At 42.7% G+C, this 27,117-nt stretch overlaps 1 protein-coding gene, 1 long non-coding RNA gene and 1 pseudogene across 3 annotated transcripts in view; 1 reads left to right on the forward strand and 2 right to left on the reverse strand.

Annotated features, from left to right (window-relative positions):
• The window catches only part of LOC145658771 (uncharacterized), a 28,450-nt gene extending 23,689 nt beyond the window's left edge, over positions 1 to 4,761 (reverse strand). Inside the window, exon 1 of the transcript XR_014124647.1 lies at positions 3,178 to 4,761. The gene's annotated coding sequence lies outside the window, so the exon portion shown is untranslated. The remainder of the gene's footprint in view (positions 1 to 3,177) is intronic.
• A 2,779-nt stretch (positions 4,762 to 7,540) lies between these two features.
• Positions 7,541 to 27,117, forward strand: part of LOC113569361 (uncharacterized) — a 43,610-nt pseudogene continuing 24,033 nt past the window's right edge. Inside the window, exons 1-10 of the transcript XR_014119419.1 lie at positions 7,541 to 7,642; positions 7,756 to 7,863; positions 9,087 to 9,194; positions 11,318 to 11,425; positions 12,267 to 12,374; positions 13,246 to 13,353; positions 14,936 to 15,043; positions 17,145 to 17,252; positions 23,639 to 23,656; positions 24,307 to 26,442. The product of XR_014119419.1 is annotated as an uncharacterized LOC113569361 (transcript). The remainder of the gene's footprint in view (positions 7,643 to 7,755; positions 7,864 to 9,086; positions 9,195 to 11,317; positions 11,426 to 12,266; positions 12,375 to 13,245; positions 13,354 to 14,935; positions 15,044 to 17,144; positions 17,253 to 23,638; positions 23,657 to 24,306; positions 26,443 to 27,117) is intronic.
• LOC145658981 (uncharacterized) lies at positions 17,603 to 22,262 on the reverse strand. Its single transcript, XR_014124903.1, has 2 exons — positions 18,156 to 22,262; positions 17,603 to 18,122 (listed from the first exon to the last, which is right to left on the reverse strand). It is a non-coding gene; the product is annotated as an uncharacterized LOC145658981 (long non-coding RNA).

Raw genomic sequence — 27,117 nt, forward strand, 5'->3', positions numbered from 1 at the left:
GTTGTGTCAGGACTAACCAGGAGAGCTCTTGGACTAGTATGTGAGGACTAAGCCGGAGAGCTCTTGGACTAATGTGTCAGGACTAACCAGGGGTTGAGTTCTTGGGCTCGTTGTGTCAGGACTAACCAGGAGAGCTCTTGGACTAGTATGTGAGGACTAAGCCGGAGAGCTCTTGGACTAATGTGTCAGGACTAACCAGGGGGTTTAAGCTCTTGTTCTTGTGAACTAGGACTAACCAGTGGGTTTATCTCTTGGACTAGTGAGCCAGAGACAGATACAGCGATCTTTATTGAGAGGGCACATGCAATAAAAAAGCATTCTCCTCCACACAGCAAGTCTTACAGATCCAGAGTAAAACACCTCCATGTGAAAAATGCAACTGAGTAAATTTTATTTCACAATTATAATTCTAAAATTTGATACAAATAAAAAGAAAACATGAGCTATCTCTATTTTTCTGTTCTAGTTTTGCTATAGTAACAGGATCTCCTATGGCGATAGCAGGTAAAGGTGTGGAGGACACCTCACTAGGTGTTTCATTCCTACAGCAGGTGCTCTGGACCTCTGACAATGATGGAAGCTGTTCAAGCTCTGATAGCAAAAGTTGATCAGGACAGAGTTTTGTTGTCGATCACTTTTTATTAATCAACAACAAGACTTGTGGGGCATGATGAGATATTAGACTAGTAGCCTACAAGTTAGAATATCCCAAACAGAAGAAGAAAACCAGCTTATACTGCAGTTGTCAAGACTATTACTTTATCACTTACTATATGTGAGAGAGAGAGAGAGAGACAGAGAGACACAGACACAGACTGAGAGACTGGGCCTTTACGCTGGATAACATCCTGGGTGATTAAGTGTAACTAGCCCGTCGAGGGACAGAGTGTTACAAATACTACACCATCTCAGATTGAGGAGATATTCCCGTTTGTACCGAGAGGACTGTTGTTTTTTGTGCTCAATAGAGTGAAGTAGTCGTTGTGTTTGAATCAGGCCTGCTACGTATTTTATTTTGGGGTTTCTGGTTTAATATAATTATGTGCGATTTTTTAGGTTTAAGAAAGAAACAAGCTAAGAATAGGTTTGTTATATCCGGTTTTTCCTCTTCTCTATTCTATTGGTGTAACGCGAGGTGGCCCGAGTGCCGCAGGGCGAGGGGCAGGACGCACAGACTCCACCGACTGGGACGTACATTTATTAACATAAACGACAGCCGCACTCACTTATTACAAACGATACACATGAACATGAAACGATTGACATTTAAACAAACACGATGAACACGCATACGCTTTAACAATGACGAAAAACCATTAACACGCTACATCAACAATAACCAACACCTTGCACTCTGCCACGGGTTTATATACATTTAGACAGACAAGGTGCAGGTGTGGTTACAAACAAAACAGCCCCCCCCCACTGTACGTGGCGGGCCCAACCACGTGACTCGGGGGGAGAAGCGCGTTCCGTGACAACTGGTATATAATGTTTTTGTGCTAAAATGTAATGTTGAATAATAATTGTCATATGCAAATTTATGACATCCGAGTAGTCATTAATTACACTCTGTAGTGAGGCTGGGAGTCATCTCAATGGAATCTGGTTGTGTTCTGCTATAAAGGACCCCTAGATAGTTCACTCGGAGATAGCTCACTTAATATTTTAATATACTTATCATATGATCAGGAACCTGTTTGGTTCCTTCTTCTAATGGAAGAGCACTGCAGTGATCCCGCTGTTATTTATTCTTACTGTTGTCTTGTATCTTTATCTCCTCTGCAGGGCATTTAAAGCAACGCTAATACACATTTACTGCTATTCTACTACTAGACTGTGTTCTATGTGTTCTGTGTTTAATATACAAAATAATCTTCTTATTTAGGACTCTTTTATATTTGTCTTATAATGTAGAGTATTATGTATTAATGTTATATGGAGGTATCTAATGTGATTATATCTAATGTGATTTGAATAAGCAGTTTGCTTCTCTGAAAAATTACACACCAAATGTAAAAAACTAATTATTAGTTGTGCTGTTGCATGAATTTAAAGTGATTATTCATAGTATATTTTTGTTAATAATGCAAAGTGGTGTTATTGCTGTTATTATTATTATATAATGTACTTTTCTGATGTACCAAATACAGGCAAACAAATTATTTTTCCACAATACTTGAAATAAACACACACACACACACACACACACACACACACACACACACACACTCATTTCCAACATTCGGCCATTAAGAAGCTTCTTTATTTGTCATGTGCACAACATGCCATGGACGTCCACACACTTACATGCTTATTGTGAGTCTGATTATCTGTCTAAATTACAATCATCTGTAAGTTAGATCTACAAAGCGGTATGTGAAGTTCCGAAGTGTTTCATCGTACCGACATAGTGGAGATTTACTCTCAGCGCAGCCGCAAAACAAGTCCGTGTAGGAGGGACTGACTCCATTGGCTGTATAGACTGCATGTCTATGATTGGCTGCAGAAAAATGACGGACAGGTAACTTTGGCTGCTGATTGGCTTAATAAAAATGACTGACATAAGAAATCGGTTGTGTAATTGGCTTCAGTTGAAAATGATTGACATGTGCTCCGCCCTCTACTTTCCCGCTGGAGTTCCTGTAGTCTCTCCCTTTTTCTCCCTTTTCCCACTTTTCTCGCCATTAGTTGGGCGGATTGGAGATACGCGCGGTAAGTTCATTCTGTTTGATAAAATGCGATGTCGGTGCAGTTTAAACAACGTGTTTTGTAAGCAAATTATGTGTTTAAATTGTAGGTTCACCCAAAAGTGGATTAAATGTAAAGATTAAAGTCCTGGGGAAGTTAACGCTACGCATCTAAAATAACGGGACACTAAACTGGCTAACAACTAAAATGACGGACACCAGGCACGATTGCGCAGTTATATTTAAAATAATTTAACGGGGTCAGATATATGTGGTCAGTTATTGTAAATCTGGATTTTAAGTCGTAGTTAGTCAGTGATCTTTCCAAATCGTCCCAGTTAAAACTCCTCTGGTCTAAACGTAAAGTCGCTGCTGTGATGTGTTTTTTACAGTTAGTTTCTGTTCAGTTTCAGCCATTTTGTAGTGTTGTCCACATTCTCAGTGGGCAGTTCAGATTCCCTGTATAGTTCATTAGCTGTAGTGTTACCTGTAGTTAGGATGGGACGGTCGACACGGACGTTTCTACGCTTGTTTCGAGTTCCTGAAGCGCAGCGTTTTTGAAACGCTGATCCGAAGTGTGGCTCAAAACGGCCATGTCACGTGACCACAGGTGACCTAAGCTTGTGTTTCTACAGGTGTTATACAGTACCTGCTGCTCCTGGCTTTGACTGACAGTGTCTGAAACACACCTGATCACACATCTGTCTCAGTCACACACTCTATGGATGCTTATAAGTCAAGAAAACACACCCCAACTTTGAGGGGTTTTGTGAGAATAGAGAATTGAGAGACCGAGAGATTTAGTGTTGTCTAGATAGAAGGTTATTGAGAGGACATATTGACTAATAGGCTAGTGAGAGACATCCAGTGAGCAGTAGTTATAGATACAGTGACATTAATATATAGAAAGTATGTAGAGAGAGATCCTCTGGTTTACTGACAGGAGTGATGTGCTGTATATCCACACATTTATATAATGGTAAAAACACCTGTGTATGCCAGGAACAAGTGTTCACTGTGAATGAATCTTTTCCAAGACTGAGGAGGTAATTTGGGAAGAAAACAAGCCGACTCAGACCCAAAACAGCAGAACAACTAACATTTTAAAATATAAATATTATAATAAATGAGATGTTCCTTTATTTTACTTTATTGAACTTCATTATCCATAATCATAATTATCTATATTCACAACACTTCCTTCTGCCATAGATGAAATATGGTCCACACAGAAAGTTAATTAAATAGATACCAAGAATTTTAAAAGCCTTACAGAACACAACAGAAAACAAGCATCCTTTGTTGTGGTTGTATGGTAATTTCTCTGAAATATTTATTGATCATATGTATCGATAGCCTGGCATAACCGACCAGAATAATATCTAGGCAGAGTAGGTTACTCTTTGTTTTTTACAGAAAAAAATTATCAAGATGTTGGCAGAAGTGGCCACTGTGGAGATCATGTCAGATTGTATCTGTTCAACAGGCCCAGACGTGATGGACGAATTATGATGAATATTATTTAATTTTGTTTTTCTTTATATTATATTTGTTCAGTATTGTGTCATTGGCTAAAGATATTAGTGGATTATGCAGTTAAACTCTGTGTCATTGGTTAAAGATGTCGGTTGTACGGTTGCGTGCGTTTAGACGTCATTTCTTGCAGTGCTGAGTGTTACCCACACAGTAAAACTCTGTTTGTGTTAAACCCAGAGACTCTGTGTTACTGATAAAATGTAAGTCAGGCATCTTCTTTTTATGGTGGTGTTTTGTTAGGAAAAGGCAGTGTTAGTTGATGTTTAGAGTTATCATTAAAGAGCAGACACGTTACTCCATGAGCTCTCTGTGTAGGTTTAGTTTCATATTTTAGCATTTACCACATCTCTCCTCTGGTAATACTTTGTTTCATATCAGCTGGGAGATGTACTTCCTTTGTGTATCAGTCCTTGAGTTTAGGAGGTTTAATCAGTAGTTTAAATGTTAGTTGTGTCACTGCATTTCTTGGTTTATCAAGTCACTGAGTCAGTTCTAGAGATTTGCCGCTAGATGGCACCCAAGCACCAGTTACTGTATATTCAGCTCACTATAGACATTACAATCGACTGTAAAAGGCTTTTCTGTGTATTGTGCAGGTTGTCATTTACAAGCAACATTGACATTTAAAGTAATATCTGTATGTGCTTGATCTCTTAGCATTATTATCCTATTCTCTACTTCAGTTCTGTAACATCAAAGCCCATAACTGTTATTACACCTTTGAACTCAGTATGGCTTTAAGTGTTCTGGCCAACAGACCAGGTTGAACACAGTTATAAAGCCAACCAGTGCCATTCATCCCAGTCCCCTACAGTAGTCTTTACTACACTTTTGAGACCTTGAAACTATTTTCAACACAACTGCTTCGAACATCTCAATGTTTCACAAAGCCTCACTTTTCCCACCATCACCTATAGTGTACTGTAAATGTAGTGAACTACTGATGTATACTGATTAAGGACAAAGATACCACCACCTATAGTGTACTGTAAATGTAGTGAACTGATGTACACTGATTAAGGACAAAGATACCACCACCTATAGTGTACTGTAAATGTAGTGAACAACTGATGTACACTGATTAAGGGCATATAACAGACATGTTGTCAGGTTCAGTATCACTATTTTGGCTGAACCCAAAAGTAACAGTGACAGAATGTTAATGCAACAAGAAACAGAATAAACAAATCTTGTGCTGAAGAAATAAGCATTACAGAATTTCACTCTGTAGTTTTTGATTGACATAATGGGAACATGGACATAGCTATAGAGTTGTGTATTATTAAAGTCACAGCATAACACAACTGAAACTATAAATCATCACTATAGTGTCTTACTTCAATGCAGCTGCACCACTTTGTTCCAGATAGTTTCCATGATGAAATGTCACAATGATCTATTTCACAGACTAGCATTGATAGATTCTGTCTGTCATCTCACTAATGTGTACCCTGTGTAGTGTTCTATATAGACCCGTCTGTGTGGGGGAATGTGAGTGAGTAGAACATTACATTTATGGCATTTACCTGACACTTTTACAATTCTGACTGAGTACAACTCAAGCAATTGAGGATTAAGGGTCTTGCTGAGGGACCCAACAGTGGCAACTTGGCAGTGGTGGGGCTTGAACCACCAACCTTGCAATTACAAGTCAAGTACCTTAACCACTGAGCTTGGTGCACAAGCTCATGCACAGATTAACACACCGTATGCATCACTAGTATAAATACATGTGTTCTCGATAGATTAATGTGCCGTATGCAGTGAAAAGCTTTGAATCAAGTAAATTTAAATTGAGAATTCAGTGTAAATATAATGAAATTACACTTGAATTTATTTGTCATTGGGTGTGTTACATACTGGTTAAGCTGGTTGCTAAATGGTGTTATTTGGTGCTTTGGCAGTTGACGGCCAGTGTGCACATATTTGGGCCATTACGCGTCAGAATAACGCGCCAACATAATATGCACATATATACGGTCTGTTACGGTATCTGAGTGCTCAGAGTATCACTCCAACAGAATATGCACATATATACGGTCTGTTACGGTATTTGAGTGCTCAGAGCATCACTCCAACATAATGTGCACATATATACGGTCTGTTACGGTATCTGAGTGCTCAGAGTATCACTCCAACATAATATGCACATATATACGGTGTGTTACGGTATCTGAGTGCTCAGAGTATCACTCCAACATAATGTGCACATATATACGGTGTGTTATGGTATCTGAGTGCTCAGAGTATCACTCCAACATAATGTGACCATATATACGGTCTGTTACGGTATCTGAGTGCTCAGAGTATCACTCCAGGGCCTGAGGGAACTTTGACGCATATATGAGAGCTTTATGTTCTCATCCACATGTATGTTTCATACAACTTTTTTATGTGTCTGTATTTTTATATGTTCTTATTCTTCCACTTTTTATCTATTTTATGTAGTCTGTTTCAAATGGCAACAGACAGTCCTACAATATTTCACTACATGTAGTACTGTGTGTAACTTTTGTGACGAGTGAGACGAACAGACTCCCTCCACTTTGTGAAACATTTACTGACATTAAACATTTAAGACAAGGGCGGCACTCACACGTTACATTAACAGGGAACAAAAACACTCTTAACCACAACACTGGCTGCACAAACATGGATACGAACATGCCGCTAACAACGACCAACACTGAGACGCGCACTGGCGGGTTAAAGAGACGGACAAACTCAACGCTGAACCCGGGGAGGTGCGCGTCATCACGGGGGCGTGGCCCCTGCACCACGTGACTTACGGGGGCGGAGCAGTCCGTGAGAACAAATATCACAGACACAGTGAAGGTCTCCACAGGGCTTTGGGAATTAAGAACCAGCACTGAAAACCTTTACAAAATCGCTCACCAAATGGGAACTGTATAATATTAATTCATTAATACATTTGAAAGCATCCAGACTTCAGTTCCCACTGTGTGGAAACATTACATCTCCTGTGGGAAGCATTCTGGGAAAGTTGATTACTTATTATGGGGATTTGCTATTTAATTTCTTTAAAATAGAAAAACACACAAGTGATGGTGCAAAGCTTTTTGTGTGTTTAAAGGGAATTTTAAATATATTCAGTATAACATTATTTATGTATTTAGTGGAATATGTATCTGAATCCAGTAGTGTGTTCAGTGTTCTGCTGTCAGCACTATTTCAGTTGTCCACCTACCTTGTTAATATCAGTGTGTACTTCATTTTTAATATGTTGATGTCAATTTTGTCAGGAATTTATTCACTGTTGATTCATTCTGTGTATGAACTGTTGACAGGAAGCAGAGAGCAGCATCTCCAGAGTCCAGCTGTGTGTGTGTGAAGAGGAACAACTCCATGATGAAGCGTCGTAACTCCAGCAGTGGAGGAGGAACCTCTGACCCAAAGTGAGGAGCTTTCCATCAGCACCTAATCTGAGGAAACAGGAAGAGGGAATATTCAGGATAAATGAGATGTAGTGAAGGATGTAATTACTCAAGACTTTCCTCATCTTCATCAGGGTAAAGAGAGCAGCGTCTCCAGCACCCAGCTGTGTGTCTCTGAAGAGTGACGTGTCCATGGATCTTCCTCGTAACTTCAACAGTGGACCTGTGCCGTCTGACCCAAAGTGAGTGACGCATCACACACTCAGATTCTTTCATTATTGTAGGTGTGGAAGGGTGGAGGGTGCTGTTCTGTCAGTAATGTAAGGTAGACTCCATCTTTACTGTTTTAAGATCATTTGTAAGGTGTGTTAATGATGATCACAAAGTGATGATGGCAGTCAACAATTCAACAAAACAACGTGTGTGTGTTGCTAGAGGACTGGAGTGTGTGTGTGGGGGGGGGTATGTTTGTGATGCTGAAGGACAGGTTTGGTGTGTGTGTGTGTGTGTGTTGTGAAGGACATGTGAGTATGTGGTACGTTTTTCCTGTGAAAGGTGTGTGTGTGTGTGTGTGTGTAGGTTGCTAAAGGACAGGTGTGTGTGAGTGTGTGTGTGTGTGTCTTTGGTATGTTTGTGATGCTGAAGGACGTGTGTGTGTGTGTGTGTGTGTGTGTGTGCTTTGTTTGTAAAGTTCCTGAAGGACAGGTGTGGGTGTGTGTAGGTTGCTAAAGGACAGGTGTGTGTGAGTGTGTGTGTGTCTTTGGTATGTTTGTGATGCTGAAGGACGTGTGTGTGTGTGTGTGTGTGTGTGTGTGTGTGTGTGTGTGTGTGTGTGTGTGTGTGTGTGTGTGTGTTGTGAAGGACATGTGAGTATGTGGTACGTTTTTCCTGTGAAAGGTGTGTGTGTGTGTGTGTGTGTGTGTAGGTTGCTAAAGGACAGGTGTGTGTGAGTGTGTGTGTGTGTGTCTTTGGTATGTTTGTGATGCTGAAGGACGTGTGTGTGTGTGTGTGTGTGTGTGTGTGTGTGTGTGTGTGTGTGTGTGTGTGTGTGTGTAGGCCTCCACCCACACACTGCTTGTGTGTGTGTGTGTGTGTGTGTGTGTATATGTAGTTTAGCACCCACACACTGCTCTTGTGTGTGTAGTATAGCATCCACACACTGCTCATGTGTGTGTATCTGTAGTGTAGCACCCACACACAGCTCCTTTTTGTGTGTGTGTGTGTATTTGTAGTATAGCATCCACACACTGATCCTTTGTGCGTGTGTATCTGTAGTATATCATCCACACACTGAGCCTTTGTGTTTTGTGTGTGTATGTGTATCTGTAGTATAACCATTTTTATTGTTCTCCCACCCTGTTAATATCAGTGTTTACATATATTTTATATTCGACATCATGTAACAGATGGATTGTGTTTTAAATTTTGTAATCATATATTGATGTGAGTTCCTCATCTTCATCAGGGTAAAGAGAGCAGAGTCTCCAACACCCAGCTGTGTGTCTATGAAGAGTGATTGGTCCATGGGTCGTCCTCCTGCATTCAGCAATGGACCTGTGCCCTCTGACCCAAAGTGAGTGACGCATTACACACTCGTATTCTTTCAGATTCTGCTCGTGTGTATCTGTAGTATAGCATCCACACACTGCTCCTTTGTTTGTGTGTGTGTGTGTGTGTTATAGTACCCACACACGGATCCTTTTTGTGTGCTTGTGTGTGTGTGTGTATCTGTGGTATAGCATCCACACACTGCTCCTTTGTTTGTGTGTGTGTGTGTTATAGTACCCACACACGGATCCTTTTTGTGTGCTTGTGTGTGTGTTTGCTATAGCACCCACACACTACTCCTTTTTGTGTGTGTGTGTGTGTGGGTGGGTGTGTGTGTGTAGTTTAGCACCCACACACTCCTCGTTTATGTCTGTGTGTAGACCCGCACCCACACAATGCTCCTTTTTGTTTGTGTTTGTATCTGTCGGATAGCACCCTCAGACTGCTTGTGTGTGTGTGTGTGTGTGTGTGTGTGTGTGTGTGTGTGTGTGTAGGCCCACCCACACACTGCTTGTGTGTGTGTGTGTCTGTGTGTGTGTGTGTGTGTGTAGTTTAGCACCCACACCCTGCTTGTGTGTGTATCTGTAGTATTGCATCCACACACTGCTCCTTTGTGTGTGTGTGTGTGGGGGTATAGCACCCACACACTGCTCCTTTGTCTGTGTGTGTGTGTCTGTCTGTGTGTGTGTGTGTTATAGTACCCACACACGGCTCCTTTTTGTGTGTGTATGTATCTGTAGGATAGCACCCAAACACTGCTCGTGTGTGTGTAGGCCTCCACCTACACACTGCTTGTGTGTGTGTGTATATGTATATGAACCGGGTATATGTATATATCTAACAGTGCACACTAACACTAACATGTATATGTATATGAACCGGGTATACGTATATAACTAACAGTGCACACTAACACTAACATGTATATGTATATGAACCGGGTATATGTATATATCTAACAGTGCACACTAACACTAACATGTATATGTATATGAACCGGGTATATGTATATATCTAACAGTGCACACTAACATGTATATGTATATGAACCGGGTATATGTATATATCTAACAGTGCACACTAACACTAACATGTATATGTATATGAACCGGGTATATGTATATAACTAACAGTGCACACTAACACTAACATGTATATGTATATGAACGGGGTATATGTATATATCTAACAGTGCACACTAACATGTATATGTATATGAACCGGGTATATGTATATATCTAACAGTGCACACTAACACTAACACTAACATGTATACGTATATGAACCGGGTATATGTATATAACTAACAGTGCACACTAACATGTATATGTATATGAACCGGGTATATGTATATAACTAACAGTGCACACTAACACTAACATGTATATGTATATGAACATGTATATGTATATATCTAACAGTGCACACTAACACTAACATGTATATGTATGTATATATCTAACATGAATAATGATGTACAATGAAGTTCACACCAACAGGGTTTACCTACATACATAACTGGCACAATGAACCAGTGCAGGTGTGTGCTAAGAAGGGGGCGTGGTTACAAACACCATGAACAGTCAGTAGTGAACAGTCAGTAGTGAACAGTCAGTAGTGCACGTGGTGGGCCGTACCATGACAGGAACTGAATCCATTACAGTGTGTTCAGTATTCTGCCATCACGACTGTTTCAGGTGTGGTGAAGGAAACACATGCAGCACACACTCCTGACACACAGCTGTAGTATAACACCCACACACTGCCCTTATGTATGTGTGTAGTATAGCATCCACACACTGCTCTTTTGTGTGTGTGCATCTGAAGTATATCATCCACACACTGCTCCTTTGTGTGTGTGTGTGTGTGTGTGTGTGTGTGTGTGTGTGTGTGTGTGTGTGTGTGTTATAGTACCCACACACGACTCCTTTTTGTGTGCTTGTGTGCGTGTTTGCTATAGCACCCACACACTGCTGCTTTGTGTGTGTGTGTGTGTGTGTGTGTATCTGTAGTATAACCATTTTTATTGTTCTCCCACCCTGTTAATATCAGTGTTTACATATATTTTATATTCGACATCATGTAACAGATGGATTGTGTTTTAAATTTTGTAATCATATATTGATGTGAGTTCCTCATCTTCATCAGGGTAAAGAGAGCAGCGTCTCCAGCACCCAGCTGTGTGTCTATGAAGAGTGACTGGTCCATGGGTGATCCTCCTGTATTCAGCAATGGACCTGTGCCGTCTGACCCAAAGTGAGTGACGCATCACACACTCATGTTCTTTCATTATTGTAGGTGTGGAAGGGTGGAGGGTGCTGTTCTGTCAGTAATGTAAGGTCTACTCCATCTTTACTGTTTTAAGATCATTTGTAAGGTGTGTTAATGATGATCACTGAGTGAGGATGACAGTCAACAATTCAACAAAACAACGTGTGTGTGTTGCTAGGGGACTGGAGTGTGTGTGTGGGGGGGGTATGTTTGTGATGCTGAAGGACAGGTTTGGTGTGTGTGTGTGTGTGTGTGTGTGTGTGTGTGTGTGTGTGTGTGTGTAGGTTGCTAAAGGACAGGTGTGTGTGTGTGTGTGTGTGTGTCTTTGGTATGTTTGTGATGCTGAAGGACGTGTGTGTGTGTGTGTGTGTGTGTGTGTGTGTGTGTGTGTGTGTGTGTGTGTGTGTGTGTGTAGGCCTCCACCCACACACTGCTTGTGTGTGTGTGTGTGTGTGTGTGTGTGTGTATATGTAGTTTAGCACCCACACACTGCTCTTGTGTGTGTAGTATAGCATCCACACACTGCTCATGTGTGTGTATCTGTAGTGTAGCACCCACACACAGCTCCTTTTTGTGTGTGTGTGTGTATTTGTAGTATAGCATCCACACACTGATCCTTTGTGCGTGTGTATCTGTAGTATATCATCCACACACTGAGCCTTTGTGTTTTGTGTGTGTGTGTATCTGTAGTATAACCATTTTTATTGTTCTCCCACCCTGTTAATATCAGTGTTTACATATATTTTATATTCGACATCATGTAACAGATGGATTGTGTTTTAAATTTTGTAATCATATATTGATGTGAGTTCCTCATCTTCATCAGGGTAAAGAGAGCAGAGTCTCCAGCACCCAGCTGTGTGTCTATGAAGAGTGACTGGTCCATGGGTGATCCTCCTGTATTCAGCAATGGACCTGTGCCGTCTGACCCAAAGTGAGTGACGCATCACACACTCATGTTCTTTCATTATTGTAGGTGTGGAAGGGTGGAGGGTGCTGTTCTGTCAGTAATGTAAGGTCTACTCCATCTTTACTGTTTTAAGATCATTTGTAAGGTGTGTTAATGATGATCACTGAGTGAGGATGACAGTCAACAATTCAACAAAACAACGTGTGTGTGTTGCTAGGGGACTGGAGTGTGTGTGTGGGGGGGGTATGTTTGTGATGCTGAAGGACAGGTTTGGTGTGTGTGTGTGTGTGTGTGTTTGTGTGTGTGTGTGTAGGTTGCTAAAGGACAGGTGTGTGTGAGTGTGTGTGTGTGTGTCTTTGGTATGTTTGTGATGCTGAAGGACAGGTTTGGTGTGTGTGTGTGTGTGTGTGTGTGTGTGTGTGTGTGTGTGTGTGTGTGTGTAGGTTGCTAAAGGACAGGTGTGTGTGTGTGTGTGTGTGTGTGTGTGTGTGTGTAGGCCTCCACCCACACACTGCTTGTGTGTGTGTGTGTGTGTATATGTAGTTTAGCACCCACACACTGCTCTTGTGTGTGTAGTATAGCATCCACACACTGCTCATGTGTGTGTATCTGTAGTGTAGCACCCACACACAGCTCCTTTTTGTGTGTGTGTGTGTATTTGTAGTATAGCATCCACACACTGATCCTTTGTGCGTGTGTATCTGTAGTATATCATCCACACACTGAGCCTTTGTGTTTTGTGTGTGTGTGTATCTGTAGTATAACCATTTTTATTGTTCTCCCACCCTGTTAATATCAGTGTTTACATATATTTTATATTCGACATCATGTAACAGATGGATTGTGTTTTAAATATTTTAATCATATATTGATGTGAGTTCCTCATCTTCATCAGGTTAAAGAGAGCAGAGTCTCCAACACCCAGCTGTGTGTCTATGAAGAGTGATTGGTCCATGGGTCGTCCTCCTGCATTCAGCAATGGACCTGTGCCCTCTGACCCAAAGTGAGTGACGCATTACACACTCGTATTCTTTCAGATTCTGCTCGTGTGTATCTGTAGTATAGCATCCACACACTGCTCCTTTGTTTGTGTGTGTGTGTGTGTGTTATAGTACCCACACACGGATCCTTTTTGTGTGCTTGTGTGTGTGTGTGTATCTGTAGTATTGCATCCACACACTGCTCCTTTGTGTGTGTGTGTGTGTGGGGGTATAGCACCCACACACTGCTCCTTTGTCTGTGTGTGTGTGTCTGTCTGTGTGTGTGTGTGTTATAGTACCCACACACGGCTCCTTTTTGTGTGTGTATGTATCTGTAGGATAGCACCCAAACACTGCTCGTGTGTGTGTAGGCCTCCACCTACACACTGCTTGTGTGTGTGTGTATATGTATATGAACCGGGTATATGTATATATCTAACAGTGCACACTAACACTAACATGTATATGTATATGAACCGGGTATACGTATATAACTAACAGTGCACACTAACACTAACATGTATATGTATATGAACCGGGTATACGTATATAACTAACAGTGCACACTAACACTAACATGTATATGTATATGAACCGGGTATATGTATATAACTAACAGTGCACACTAACACTAACATGTATATGTATATGAACCGGGTATATGTATATAACTAACAGTGCACACTAACACTAACATGTATATGTATGTATATGAACCGGAAATATGTATATACCTAACAGTGCACACTAACACCAACACTAACATGTATATGTATATGAACCGGGTATATGTATATATCTAACAGTGCACACTAACACTAACATGTATATGTATATGAACATGTATATGTATATATCTAACAGTACACACTAACACTAACATGTATATGTATGTATATATCTAACATGAATAATGATGTACAATGAAGTTCACACCAACAGGGTTTACCTACATACATAACTGGCACAATGAACCAGTGCAGGTGTGTGCTAAGAAGGGGGCGTGGTTACAAACACCATGAACAGTCAGTAGTGAACAGTCAGTAGTGAACAGTCAGTAGTGCACGTGGTGGGCCGTACCATGACAGGAACTGAATCCATTACAGTGTGTTCAGTATTCTGCCATCACGACTGTTTCAGGTGTGGTGAAGGAACCACATGCAGCACACACTCCTGACACACAGCTGTAGTATAACACCCACACACTGCCCTTATGTATGTGTGTAGTATAGCATCCACACACTGCTCTTTTGTGTGTGTGCATCTGAAGTATATCATCCACACACTGCTCCTTTGTGTGTGTGTGTGTGTGTGTGTGTGTGTGTGTGTGTGTGTGTGTGTGTGTGTGTGTGTGTGTGTGTGTGTTATAGTACCCACACACGACTCCTTTTTGTGTGCTTGTGTGCGTGTTTGCTATAGCACCCACACACTGCTGCTTTGTGTGTGTGTGTGTGTGTGTGTATCTGTAGTATAACCATTTTTATTGTTCTCCCACCCTGTTAATATCAGTGTTTACATATATTTTATATTCGACATCATGTAACAGATGGATTGTGTTTTAAATTTTGTAATCATATATTGATGTGAGTTCCTCATCTTCATCAGGGTAAAGAGAGCAGAGTCTCCAACACCCAGCTGTGTGTCTATGAAGAGTGATTGGTCCATGGGTCGTCCTCCTGCATTCAGCAATGGACCTGTGCCCTCTGACCCAAAGTGAGTGACGCATTACACACTCGTATTCTTTCAGATTCTGCTCGTGTGTATCTGTAGTATAGCATCCACACACTGCTCCTTTGTTTGTGTGTGTGTGTGTGTTATAGTACCCACACACGGCTCCTTTTTGTGTGCTTGTATGTGTGTGTGTGTGTGTGTGTGTGTGTGTGTGTGTGTGTTTGTTTGCTATAACACCCACAAACTGCTCCTTTGTATGTGTCTGTGTGTGTGTGTGTAGTTTAGCACCCATACACTGCTCGTGTGTGTATCTGTAGTGTAGCATCCACACACTGCTCCTTTGTGTGTGTATCTGTTGTATATCATCCACACACTGCTCCTTTGTGTGTGTGTGTGTGTGTGTGTGTGTGTGTGTATGTAGTATAGTACCCACACACTCCTCGTTTATGTCTGGGTGTAGACCTGCACCCACACACTGCTTCTTTGTGTGTTTGTGTGGGGGGGGGGGGTATAGCACCCACACACGGCTCCTTTTTGTGTGTGTATGTATCTGTAGGATAGCACCCACAGACTGCTTGTGTGTGTGTGAGTGTGTGTGTGTGTGTGTGTGTTTGCTATAGCATCCACACACTGCTCCTTTGTTTGTGTGTGTGTGTGTTATAGTACCCACACACGGATCCTTTTTGTGTGCTTGTGTGTGTGTTTGCTATAGCATCCACACACTACTCCTTTTTGTGTGTGTGTATGTGTGTGTGTGTCTAGTATAGCACCCACACACTCCTCGTTTATGTCTGTGTGTAGACCCGCACCCACACACTGCTCCTTTGTGTGTGTGGGGGGGGTATAGCACCCACACACAGCTCCTTTTTGTGTGTGTTTGTATCTGTAGGGTAGCACCCACAGACTGCTTGTGTGTGTGTGGGTGTGTGTGTGTGTGTGTAGGCCCACCCACACACTGCTTGTGTGTGTGTGTGTGTGTAGTTTAGCACCCACACCCTGCTCGTGTGTGTATCTGTAGTATTGCATCCACACACTGCTCCTTTGTGTGTGTGTATCTGTAGTATATCATCCACACACTGCTCCTTTGTCTGTGTGTGTGTGTGTGTGTGTGTGTGTGTGTGTGTGTGTGTGTGTGTGTGTGTGTGTGTTATAGTAGCCACACACGGCTCCTTTTTGTGTGTGTATTTATCTGTAGGATAGCACCCACAGACTGCTTGTGTGTGTGTGTGTGTGTAGGCCCACCCACACACTGCTTGTGTGTGTGTGTGTGTGTGTGTGTGTGTGTAGTTTAGCACCCACACACTGCTCGTGTGTGTATCTGTAGTATTGCATCCACACACTGCTCCTTTGTGTGTGTGTATCTGTAGTATATCATCCACACTGTGCTCCTTTGTCTGTGTGTGTGTGTGTGTGTGTGTGTGTGTTATAGTAGCCACACACAGCTCCTTTTTGTGTGTATTTATCTGTAGGATAGCACCCAAAGCACCCAAACACTGCTTGTGTGTGTGTGTGTGTGTAGGCCCACCCACACACTGCTTGTGTGTGTGTGTGTGTGTGTGTGTGTGTGTAGTTTAGCACCCACACACTGCTCGTGTGTGTATCTGTAGTATTGCATCCACACACTGCTCCTTTGTGTGTGTGTATCTGTAGTATATCATCCACACTGTGCTCCTTTGTCTGTGTGTGTGTGTGTGTGTGTGTGTGTGTTATAGTAGCCACACACAGCTCCTTTTTGTGTGTATTTATCTGTAGGATAGCACCCAAAGCACCCAAACACTGCTTGTGTGTTTGTGTGTGTGTGTGTGTAGGCCTCCACCCACACACTGCTTGTGTGTGTGTGTGTGTGTGTGTGTGTGTGTGTAGTTTAGCACCCACACACTGCTCTTATGTGTATCTGTAGTATAGCATCCACACACTGATCCTTTGTGCGTGTGTGTATCTGTAGTATATCATCCACACACTGATCCTTTGTGTTGTGTGTGTGTGTGTGTGTGTGTGTATCTGTAGTATAACCATTTGTATTGTTCTCCCACCCTGTTAATATCAGTGTTTACATATGTTTTATATTCGACATCATGTAACAGATGGATTGTGTTTTAAATATTTTAATCATATATTGATGTGAGTTCCTCATCTTCATCAGGGTAAAGAGAGCAGAGTCTCCAGCACCCAGCTGTGTGTCTCTGAAGAGTGATTGGTCCATGGGTCGTCCTCCTGCATTCAGCAATGGACCTGTGCCCTCTGACCCAAAGTGAGTGACACATCACACACTCATGTTCTTTCATTATTGTAGGTGTGGAAGGGTGGAGGGTACTGTTCTGTCAGTAATGTAAGGTCTACTCCATCTTTACTGTTTTAAGATCATTTGTAAGGTGTGTTAATGATGATTACTGAGTGAGGATGACAGTCAACAATTCCAGTTATACAGCTCCTCCTGTTAATGACAACATGTATGACATAGTGGGAAAATAAGAGTTGAGTTCTCATTAAGTGATGTGTGTACTTTAAATACCTTAACTAATAGGGACACAGGACACAGTGAGGTGTTATTAAACACTCAGCTGGGGTTGTGTAACCTGCACTCTACTGTACACACCAGAGGAGCCTCATGAGATTTTATTGGCATGGAGACCTGCATAAACTTTACAACAGTTCTGTTAGTAAAATACATATAAATGTACAGATGGAAAATGGTTTACAAGGGTACATCACCTAGAGATGAGTGATGAGTAGTACAGGTAGTCTCTCTCTGTCTGATCTCTTAGTGTCTGGTGTGTAGCAAGGACAACATCTGTGTACTGCTAAAATGAACAAGAACAGTTAAGGTTATAAATAAGTTAATGTTGTATTATAGTTCAATAATAAGAAAAATGCAGACAAACTAGTGTACATTTCAGGATCAAGTGAGTGAGGCAGTCATACTGAGCACAGATGAACTCAGTGTGTGTGGAGGGGGGGATTGTGTGCATTTGTTTGTGCACATTTGTGTGTGCACATGCGTGTGTGTGTGTGGGTTTGTGCATGTGCTGAGGGTGAGTAGAGTAAAGCTGAGAACCAAGCAGGTGATGATCAAGACAGTAAACACCATCTAACTAAGAGAGACACTGACTGACTGTTATACCTTCCCAGAGTTACATGTCTCCTACTGTTATACCTTCCCAGAGTTACATGTCTCCTACTGTTAATACCTCTATCACCACTAAATGTCATCTCAAAGTTCAGAGAGGTTTTATTGGTCACTTCAGCTATATACAAGTACACAACAAAAATGAGACAATGTTCCTCCAGGACCATGGTGCAACACAAAACAACAGTGCAACAGACAACATGCTACACAAGTGCAAACAGTCCAATATAGTGCAAAAATGTCATTAAATAAACAAACAATAATAAATACAGAACAGGACAAATACAAAATGAGCAGACAGTGCAATTATTTAGTGCAATACTGGGAATATGTAAAGTGAGTTGTACATAGGAGTCAGTCACATGCTACACTGAACATAGCAGTCACCGGTAGCAGCCAGAACAGTTCAGAGTACAGTGCTGGTTTGGTACAGTACTCTAGCAGCAAGTAGGATAATGTGCAAGACTGCAACAGGAGTGCATAGTTTATTTGTGTGAGGCTTGACTTCAGCACTAGTCCGATGCAAAACAATGCGTGTGTATGTGTAAAAGTGCCGATTTTGGAATCTGAATTGGAATTGGAGTTAACCAGAGTTCAGGAGTCTAATGGCTTCTGGGAAGAAGCTGTTGCACAGTCTGGAGGTGCGGGTCTGGATGCTGCAGTACCTTCTTACAGATGGCCTAAGGGTGAACAGTTCATGTGAGGGGTGTGTGGGGTCTTTCACAATGTTGGTGGCTTTCCGGATGCAGCGTGTTATGTAGATGTTCGTGATGGAGGGAAGAGAGACCCCAATGATCTTCTCAGCTGTTCTCACTATTCTTTTGGTCTTGCGGTCAAAGACGGTGCATTTCCCAAACCAGGTAATGATGCAGCTGCTCAGGATGCTTTCTACAGTACCTCTGTAGAAGGTAGTGAGGATGGGTGACGGGCTTCCCTCAGCTTCCGAAGGAAGTAAAGATGTTGCTGGGCTCTCTTGGTGATGGAACTGGTGTTCAGGATCCAGGTGAGGTTCTCCGCTATGTGAACACCAAGGAACTTGATGTTCTTGACGATCTCCACTGAGGAGCTGTTGATGGCAAGCGGGGAGTGATCTCGCCTTGCTCTCCTGAAGTCAACAACCATTTATTTTGTCTTGTCAACATTCAGATACAGGTTGTTGACCTTACACCAGCTCACCAGTTCTCGCACCTCCTCTCTGTATGGTGACTCATTGTCTTTGTTGATGAGACCCACCACGGTCGTGTCATCGGCGAACTTGATGGGATTCGAACTGTGCGTCGCTGCACAGTCATGAGTCAGCAGTGTGAACAGTAGAGGGCTGAGTACGCTGCCCTGGGGAGCACCAGTACTCAGTGTGGTGGTGTTGGAAGTGCTGCTCCCAATCCGGACTGATTGAGGTCTACCAGTCAAGAAATCCAGGATCCAGTTGCAGAGGGAGGTGTTCAAGCCCAGTAAGCTCAACTTTCCAATCAGATGCTAAGGAACAATGGTGTTGATTGCTGAACTGAAGTCTATGAACAGCATTCTTACGTAGGTGCCCTTTTTATCCAGATGTGTGAGTGCCAGATGAAGTGTGGTAGAGATGGCATCATCTGTAGAGCGGTTGGAACGGTACGCGAACTGCAGGGGGTCCAGAGAAGGGGGAAGCTGGGTCTTGATGTGTCTCATGACGAGTCTCTCGAAGCACTTCATGATGATGGATGTGAGTGCAATGGGACGGTAGTCGTTGAGACACGACACCGTGGGCTTCTTGGGCACGGGGACGATGGTGGTGGTTTTGAAGCATGTTGGGACCACGGCGCAGCTCAGAGAGATATTGAAGATGTCTGTCAGGACATCTGCAAGCTGGTCAGCACATTCTCTGAGCACACGACCCAGGATGTTGTCTGGTCCAGCAGCTTTCCGTGGGTTAACTCCACACAGAGTACGCCTCACATCAGCCACCGTCAGGCACAGCACCTGGTCACTTTGCGGAGGGATGGACTTTTCTGCTGCAACAACTTTGCAGCAGAAGGTGATGTTTTCCTGTAGTTAGTAATGGCCTGAATGCCCTCCCACATGCGCCGTGTGTCACCAGTGTCTTTGAAGTGTCCATGGATCCTCTGTGCGTGTGCACGCTTTGCTTCCCTGATCGCACGTGAGTTTGGCTCTTGTTTTCCTGAGAGCCTCTCTCTCACCTGTTCTGAAGGCTGAGTCACGGGTCCTCAGTAGCATGCGCACCTCAGCAGTCATCCATGGCTTCTGGTTGGGGCGTGTGGTGATGGTCTTGGAGACAGTAACATCAATGCACTTGCTGATGTAGCCAGTCACTGATGCTGTATACTCTTCCAGGTTAACATTGCCACCGTCAGTAGCAGCCTCCTTGAACGTGATCCAAGTCGTCTGCTCAAAACAGTCCTGAAGAGCAGAGATGGCTCCTGCTGGCCAGGTTCTCACCTGCTTCAGAAGCGGTTTCGAGCGTCTGACGATCGGTCTATATGCAGGGATCAACATTACAGACGTGATCAGAGTATCCGAGGTGGGCGCGGGGCTCCGCCCGGTACGCACCGGAAATGTTTGTGTAAACGAGATCCAGCGCGTTTGCTCCTCTTGTTGCAAAGTTCACATGTTGATGGAATTTAGGCAGTGCTGACTTCAGATTTGTGTGGTTGAAATCTCCGGCGACAATAAACAGTCCGTCTGGATGAACGTTCTGCAGTTCACTAATCGCTCCACACAGCTCCTGCAGAAACTCTCGTGTGTTCGCGCTGGGTGGAATGTACAGCGCGATTATAAACACGGCGGTGAATTCCCGCGGTAAATAAAAAGGTCTGCATCTGACAATAGCAAAGTCCACCAGCGGTGAGTAGTACGTAACGACAAGCACAGAGTTTTTACACCAGGACTCATTGATATAAATGCATAGTCCTCCGCCGCGTGTTTTGCCGGAGAGCGCATTGTCTCCATCGGCACGGATTGAGACTAATCCCTCCAGATGAATGGCGGCGTCTGGAATACTGTCGCTGAGCCACGTTTCAGTAAAGATTAAAACACAGCAATATCTGAACTCTCGCTGTGTAGTCTGCTGGAGTTTGATGCAGTCCAGTTTATTATCCAAGGAGCAGACATTAGAGAGGAATAGAGATGGTAGAGCTGGTCTGCTAGGATTAGCTTTTAGCCTAGCACGGACCCCAGCTCGCTTCCCCCGCTTCTGCTTCCTTGCACACCGCTTGCGGTGTCTCCCCTTCGGTATCCGGACTCAGGCGACGCCGTGGTCTGCAGGCCTGGTACGCATAGCAACCCGAGCTCACAGAGCGTCTGAAGCACGCTGTCGTCCAGGTAGGTTTGTACATTATGTCTTAAGTGTAGCAGGCTATGGAGGTTGGTTGTTTCTATGTATGTGTGGTTTAAGATGCTGGAAAAAAGTAGCACAATAGCACCATTATCGGACCCGGAGTGGCGCTGCGTGCTATCGCGCCGCCTTGATAGCTGTCAGGGAACGCGCTCCTCCCGCAGGTCACGTGGTTTGGTCACGTGTGCAGTGGGAGGGTCTTGTTTGTTTATCGTGTTTGTAACCGCGCCTGCGCACACCTGCACCTGCTTTAGTCTCGTTATGTCTGTGTATTTAAACCCAGGCTGGTGTGTGTGGGATTGTTGGTCATTGTTCATGGTCAATTATTCACAGCGTTAATGTTAAACGTGTTCATGTCTGTTTTCACTATGTTCGTGTTTATCGAGTACGTTAAATGTGAGTGCCGTTGTCTTCGTCTTTATCAATAAATGTCTGTCTACGTCGGCGGAGTCTGTGCGTCCTGCGACATTCGGATCGTTACAATAACATAATGCAGACTGACTTCTCTAGGCTGTCTGTCCCTGGACTACTTTCCTAAGAGAGGATAAAAATGGATGCATTTTCTGATCAAATTCTAATACTAAATCATACTGTAACGTTGCTGCTGGCCCGAGTGCTGATGGGCGTGGAGCAGGACGCACAGACTCCCTCGACAGAGTGAAACATTTATTAACATAAAACACGAACAACAATGGTGGTACTCACACACAACATTAGCGACAGACATAACGGTACATTTAACTAGACACGGGTTACACAACATTGAACAATGGATATACACACGTTTAAACAGACTTCAGCAAACAATGACCAACACAATACACACTAGCAGAGGTTTAAATAGACACATGAGGGTAACCCGTGCAGGTGCGTGCAGTCAAGAAACGTCCCGTGACATACACATTACTTGATCAGTCCATAAATATAAAATTATATATTCTAATTTTTCCTGGAAGAGCTTGAAGCAGTGTGCAAAGTCTAACACTTTATACAACCAACCAGGGTGCCTGGATGTGTTTTAATGTTCCTTGTATGTGTGTAAAATGAGTTAAACTCACATGCAGGGAGCATAACATGCACCGTTATCCTGTACTACTCTCAGAAATCAGTAGTGCATCTGTTAAGCTATCAAGAGGTTTGGTATTTCACCAGGTTGATTGTTCCTGCAAACCTGCCAAATAGCATTAATCTCATACGCAGATATAGTGCTACTAGACTCTGACTGACCCCAGGTGAGACAGTGCTGTAGATGTAGTGCTACTAGACTCTGACTGACCCCAGGTGAGACAGTGTAGTAGATGTAGCGCTACTAGACTGACTGACCCCAGGTGAGACAGTGTAGTAGATGTAGCGCTACTAGACTGACTGACCCCAGGTGAGACAGTGTAGTAGATGTAGTGCTAACAGACTCTGACCCTAGGTGACTCAGTGCAGTAGATGTAGCGCTACTAGACTGACTGACCCCAGGTGAGACAGTGCAGTAGATGTAGTGCTACTAGACTCTGACTGACCCCAGGTGAGAGTGCTGTAGATGTAGTGTGTGGTGGAAATTCAATGAAACGGGGAGTCAGATGTGGATAATAAGTAAAAAAGGTTTTAATAGAAAAGAAAGATTCCACAGAGTGTGGGGCTCACTACCAAGAGAAGCCCCGAGTCATACAGAGCATTGCTTGATATACAATTCTAACTGTATGCCTTGACCAATCACAGACTTCCTGCCTCTTGTTGCTATGGCTCATATACCATTCAGCTTTAAGCGTTGCTTATCTCTTTCAGGCCGGCTGGTAAGAATCTTGCTTGACTGTCATCCCTTAATTGCAGGCAATAAAGCAATGGCAGGCAATAAAGCAATTGCAGGCAATAAAACGAGAGACATCTTCCTGCTTATCTAATCTACGGTCTCACTCCCTTAAAGTTCTTTGCTTACATAAACATTCTTCCTAGGGAACAGGATAGTGCTGAATGTATGTGAATCACTGAAGCACATAGTATTCCCTTTACATAGTGCTACTAGATTCTGTCTATAATCATTTTTGATTTTTGGTGAATGCTGTTTAGCAATAGTTTTGGGGTTTCTAGTGACATGCTCACTTTTAGTTTTGCCCTTAAATTTGTCCCTCTAAACAGTTTTTGAGGTAATTAGTAAACTGACCTCATATCTGTCTGTGTGTATATATAGTCTCCTCATTGACCTCATGTAAGTATGTGTGTAGTCTCAACTCTGGTGTGTGTGTGTGTGTGTGTGTAGTCTGATTACATGTCTGTATATATAGTGTTTCATTACTGATTGTGTGTATAGTATCATTAATTTGCATGTCTGCATATGTATAGTATTGTTACTCATCTATCTATCTATCTATCTATCTATCTATCTATCTATCTATCTATCTATCTATCTATCTATCTATCTATCTATCTATCTGTACATGTCAGACTCTTGCTAATGTTTTCTCTAGTGATTGTTAACATTGTTCCATCATTTCTGACTGTTTCTTCTTGTTTTGCTTGTTCTAACAGTGTTTGTTTTTGTCATATGACACCGTGTGTATTATGACCCGTTTTTCCTGTTATTAGGAATTGTCCTTATAATGTCAGTTACATCCTACTAACCTATAGCCCCGCCCACCTCTAGCCCCACCCACCTCTGACTCCTGAGTGTTACTGTACAGTATAAATCTCATGGTGTGTCTCCCACTCTGCTGTGTATCAGTCTGTTCCTCATTAATGCCCAGTTCTCCATCACTATCCAAGTTCATTTATTTCAGCACACAAGTCTGTTAATGTTTTCATTAGTACTTTATTATACAGTAGTTTCATTACTGACATTTTGGCTGTATGTGTCTACAGAAGAACTCATCCTGTTCTACATCCACACAAAGACAAGGAAGAGTCCATACAGCAGGACTCTCGCACACCAGTGGATGATGTCCTACACAGAGTCTTACACACACACAAAACCAGCATGAAGAACAAGTATGAGAGTTTATTTGAGGGAATCAAATCACAAGAGAATAAAACCCTCCTGAACAGGGTTTACACACAACTCTACATCTTAGAGGGAGAGAGTGAAGGAGTGAATGAAGAACATGAGGTTTTACAGATGGAGAAAACACTCAGGAAACAGCTGGTACAAGACACTCCAATCTACTGCTCAGACATCTTTAAACCTGTACAAGGTCCTGAAGGAGACATGAAGGAAGAGAAGATCAGAGCTGTGATGGCTGAAGGTGTCAGACACACAGAACCAAAAGAAGATAAAGGCCCAGAAGTGCCAAAGCTCAGAACTGTTCTGACCAAAGGCATTGCAGGCATTGGGAAAACTGTCTCAGTGCAGAAGTTCATTCTGGACTGGGCCGAGGGAAAAGCCAATCAGGATGTAGATTTCATGTTTGTGCTTCCATTCCGCGAGCTGAACCTGGTTAAAGATGACCAGTACAGTCTGCATAGACTCCTGTGTGACTTCCACCCTGAGATAAAAGACCTGGACCCAAAGATATATGATGTGCGCAAAGTTGTGTTCATCTTTGATGGCCTGGATGAAAGCAGAATTCAACTGAACCTTCCCCAGTGTCATAAAGTGTCTGACATAAGAATGACATCATCAGTGGGTGCGCTGATGTCAAACCTCATCAAAGGAGAGCTGCTTCCCTCTGCTCTCATCTGGATAACCTCCCGACCAGTAGCAGCCAATCAAATCCTTCCTCAGTACATCAACCGTGTGACAGAAATTCAGGGATTCATGGACCCACAGAAGGAGGAGTACTTCAGGAAGAGAATCAGTGACCAAGACCAAGCTGAGAAAATCATCTCACACATAAAGACAGCAAAGAGCCTCCACATCATGTGTCACATACCAGTCTTCTGTTGGATCTCAGCCGCTGTGCTTCAGGAAATACTAAAACAAACTGATACAGAAATCCCTAAAACTCTGACTGAGATGTACATACAGTTCCTGCACACTCAGATCAACATGAAGCATGAGAAGTATGAGGGGAAAAATGAAAGAGATCAAAAGAAACATCTGGAATCCAACAGGTCCATGATTCTGAAACTGGCTGAACTGGCTTTCAAACAGCTGATGAAGGGAAACGTGATGTTCTATGAAGAAGACCTGAGCGAGTGTGGCATTGGTGTCACTGAGGCCTCCGTGTACTCTGGGATCTGCACTGAGATCTTTAGGGAGGAATCTGTGCTATACCAGAGGAAGATCTACTGCTTTGTACATCTGAGCTTTCAGGAGTTCCTGGCTGCTTTCTATGTGTTTCACTGCTATGTGGAAAAGGATATGGAGGTACTGAAGATCTTTCTGCGTAGAAGGAGCAGATCTCTTCCTGGACCTCAGTCGATTTATGATTCCCATGATTCTGATTATTTTGATTATTCTGATGATTCTAATGATTCTAATGAGTCTGATGTTTCTGATGATTCTAATGAGTCTGATGATTCTAATGAGTCTGATGTAATAATAACAGGTAATAAACAAGTAATAAACAATAACATGTGGTCTAAGAATGTTCCTCTCCATGACCTACTGAAGGCAGCAGTGCGTAAAGCCTTAGAGAGTCAGAATGGACACCTGGACCTTTTTGTCCGTTTCTTGCTGGGAATCTCACTGGAGTCCAATCAGAGTCTCCTACAAGGCCTCCTGACACACACACGGAGGAGACCAGAGAGCATCAGGGACACAGTCCAGTACATCAAAGGCAAAATACAAAAAGGGCGCCTCCCCACTGAGAGATCCATCAACCTGTTCCTCTGTCTGTCTGAAATGAAGGACCAGTCTCTCACCAGAAAGATTCAGGAGTATCTACGATCAGAGAAACACTCAGGACAGGAGCTCTCTCCTGGACAGTGTTCAGCACTAGCCTGCATGCTTCTGACCTCAGAGGAGGTGCTGGAGGAGTTGGACTTGGAGAAATACAACACATCACAGGAGGGTTACAGGAGGCTGATCCCAGCTGCTGCAAACTGCAGGAAGGCTCTGTGAGTGTTTAACTATTATTTATTCAATAATTTATATTAGTAATTGAGTACTGATGGCTAAATGTTTCATTCACCCTCACAAGGAAGATGCCACGCAGCTTTAGAGTTGATACACTGGATCATTTATTTGGGGTCCCTCCATATTGTCCAGTATTCCCTCAACTCACACACACCACAACACACCACCAGGTGGTGTAGAACCAGCAAAAATATTTAATATATTTCAATATGAAAATACCACTTAATTTACATAAAACATTGACCTTAACCTCTTTTTGTCCACTCCTAGTCCTAATGAGTGTTAATGGGGGTATGTGACTGTGAATTAAAACTAGTCCTAATGAGTGTTAATGGGGGTATGTGGCTGTGAATTAAAACTAGTCCTAATGAGTGTTAATGGGGGTATGTGACTGTGAATTAAAACTAGTCCTAATGAGTGTTAATGGGGGTATGTGGCTGTGAATTAAAACTAGTCCTAATGAGTGTTAATGGGACATATGTGACTGTGAATTAAAACTAGTCCTAATGAGTGTTAATGGGACATATGTGACTGTGAATTAAAACTAGTCCTAATTAGTGTTAATGGGGGTATGTGGCTGTGAATTAAAACTAGTCCTAATGAATGTTTATGGGGGTATGTGACTGTGAATTAAAACTAGTCCTAATGAGTGTTAA

This window comes from Electrophorus electricus, chromosome 1 (genome assembly GCF_041902795.1).
Source record: "Electrophorus electricus isolate QZ-2024a chromosome 1, ASM4190279v1, whole genome shotgun sequence".
In the NCBI taxonomy this organism is placed as follows: Eukaryota; Metazoa; Chordata; class Actinopteri; order Gymnotiformes; family Gymnotidae; genus Electrophorus; species Electrophorus electricus.